Source organism: Parambassis ranga, unplaced genomic scaffold (assembly GCF_900634625.1).
Source record: "Parambassis ranga unplaced genomic scaffold, fParRan2.1 scaffold_22_arrow_ctg1, whole genome shotgun sequence".
Taxonomy (NCBI): Eukaryota; Metazoa; Chordata; class Actinopteri; family Ambassidae; genus Parambassis; species Parambassis ranga.
In genome coordinates this window covers 1,619,310-1,622,140 of record NW_021144778.1, presented here as the reverse complement: position 1 = coordinate 1,622,140, position 2,831 = coordinate 1,619,310, and the positions used below count along the sequence as shown (strand labels likewise).

General features: G+C 46.7%; 1 non-coding gene across 1 annotated transcript; it reads left to right on the top strand.

The window, feature by feature from the left end:
* Nucleotides 1-2,449: 2,449 nt before the first annotated feature.
* trnag-gcc (transfer RNA glycine (anticodon GCC)) lies at nt 2,450-2,520 on the top strand. Its single transcript has one exon. It is a non-coding gene; the product is annotated as a tRNA-Gly (tRNA).
* The last annotated feature ends 311 nt before the right edge of the window (nt 2,521-2,831 follow it).

Genomic DNA, 2,831 nt, shown 5'->3' with positions numbered 1-2,831 from the left:
AAACCAAATAAACACTGGAAACATGGAGGACAGAAACACAGACGGGAACAGGCGCAAAGAGGAGAGCAAGACCTAAATACATGATACAGATGAACAAGGGTTAACAGGACACAGGTGAAACAATGCAGGGCGGGAGGAAGGAGGGAAAACACCAGGAAGTAAAACAGACAAGGATACACAAGGAAGCAGGACAAACCCAGGAAAACACAAACACACCAAAATAACTAGACATACCAAGGAAAGCAAGGGTTCAAATGAAAACAGACCCAACCAAACAAAGGGTCATGACAAGTGTACTAAATTACAGCTGGTTCATCCAATCAGCTGCTGAGTATTCTTTGAAAGCTGCTGTCCAAAGAACTCCAGCATGGAGAGAAGTTCCTGTCTATAGGGGGCGCCGTCCAGACTGTTCAGAGTCAATCTGCAGCACAGCCCGTACATAGACACATGAACCACCGATGGAGGTCTGTCACCATCGGTCCAATGTGAACTGACCAATCAGCAGCCATGAGCAGATAAAAGGTCATTTAGATAATCCAGTTCTAAAATATATAAATATATGATCAATACACTATTGGCCAACAGGTAACTAGATGACTGTCTCACAGCGCCCTGTAGGGGAACTGCAGCCAGCTTCTGACATGAACAGGAGGTGGACCGACTCTCTGTGGGACACTTCTGTCCCGTCCAGACCGCCAACGACGACCTCCATGATGTTCCTGTGAAAGAACCCATCTACCATGTAAACCAGCTCTCTGATCCAATCAGCAGAGGTCGATTAACTTCCTGCCGTTCTTCAGCCAGCAGCTGGAGCGGAGTGATCAATGCCAGCAGCAGCCTGAGTGGGTCTGTTAGCAGCACAGCTCAGTGTGACTCACACTGCAGGCAGAGACCCTTCAGAGCACGGACAAAGCTCTGAGGACCAAAACCAGGAGATGCTGCTGAACAGAAATCTCAGCCGGCTGCACGTGTTATTTTATGTTCTTACTGGATGATGATGATGATGATGTCTGGAAATAGAACCAAACATTCTCATCTTTACAGATTCAGAGCAGACAACAGCCCCAAAAGCTCAGAGGTCTGTTCCATGTTGTTAACACTTCCAAAGGTGTTAATTAAAATTACCTGAGGACCAGAGAAGAAACTGGAGATAACTAAAGCCAAAATCAGCCACCAGAGTCTTTTATAAATTCTTGTTAAAACAGTCTTTGAAATACAGCACCGAGATAATCATCGTTAAGATGAGAGCGGAGCTGCACCAGTGAAACACGTTTAAACCACCTAACAGATAAAACACGGTTTAAATCTTATCAAACGGACGGAGCGCTCACACATCCTGGCTCCATGTTTGTGTGGAAGTTTAGGGTAGTTCGAGACGTTTTTTTCAGGCACGTGTGTGCCGTCCTGTGGTCATAACAAAGAAAACATGGTGACGAGTCCTGACCCTCACCATGGCAACCAGAAGGTAGGATAGGTAGAAGGTTGGATGGCTGCTTTATAGCAGATGAGCAGCTGTTTCCAAACAAGTTGTGTTACTTGCAACAGCCGGACTCTGGGACAAAGTGACGTCAGCAGATGTCGGTTTGTCCTCTGAGTCTCTGAAGCAACATGCGGCTCAGCTGGAAAACAGCTTCTGATGGAGCTCTGATAGTCTGACTTCATCTCTGAGAGGAAGAAGAGGGAGAAGCCGCTGCGCAGCGCGCGGACTCTCTCCAGCAGCAAAGTGCAGAGATCATCAGAGCTCCACATGAGCTGAACATGAAGAGACACAGTCCGCTAGCAGCTCCTTCACTGTCGGCCTGCAGCGCTGCTCCCACACTCATCTGGACTCTTTCATCCACACACAGAAAACACGAGCGGAACATTCAGCCTGCAGAGGAGCTGCCTTGGATTGAGTCTCCGCGGTTCTCATGGTGTGTTCAAGGACCGCCTCCCGCTCTCAGCTGATCATAACTACACTCTGACTGTGCTTGTGTTGCAGCTACGAACTGAACATGGCAGAAAAGTCAGAGAGCAACAAACTGCTGTCTTACATTCATCCTTCAGCTCTGTGTTCTAAGAGTCTGAGAATATGTGGTTTCCTTTATTTACAGTGGTGCATGTCATGTGACTTTACTTATGCAACATGTATGATAATGTTCTGTCTCCTCTCATTTCCAGACGTGCAGCCAAAAACATGTGCAGTGATGATATGTGACGGTATCATCATGGTCTCAGAGAGAAGAGCTGAGTGTCTGTTCTGATCTGTGGATGCTTGTGTCTCTTCTCCCCTGTAGTTTCCTGCTTGTTGCTCCGTCACACGCCCTCTGCTGGTGAGCCGCGTCATTACACACAACCGCTCATGTAATGAGGCGAATTTATAACTTTTGACTTTATGTGGAGGAGGGATTGATTTTGGAATGAGGAGGCTGCAACCTGCGATGGCACCACTAGATGTCAGCTTTTCACAGCATTGGTGGTTCAGTGGTAGAATTCTCGCCTGCCACGCGGGAGGCCCGGGTTCGATTCCCGGCCAATGCAATGACACTTTTAACTGAGGAACATGTGAGGGGACATATATTCACCTTCACATCTATGCTGTTGTTCAGCATGTTGTTTTTATATGTGTTAACAGACCTATCTGACTTCTGTTAACATCACTGTGACATACACACAGAGGCTCTACACTTCACAGACGAGCTTCAGTGGTACAGTGCACATCACATTTGAAACAAGAGCACTTACCATCACTGGTAGTGAAGGTGTCAGGAAGAATTACTGAGATGTTTTACCTTTAGAGCCTTTTTATAGAACACATTCATTTGATTTAAATTAGGAATGTTTGTTGGTGC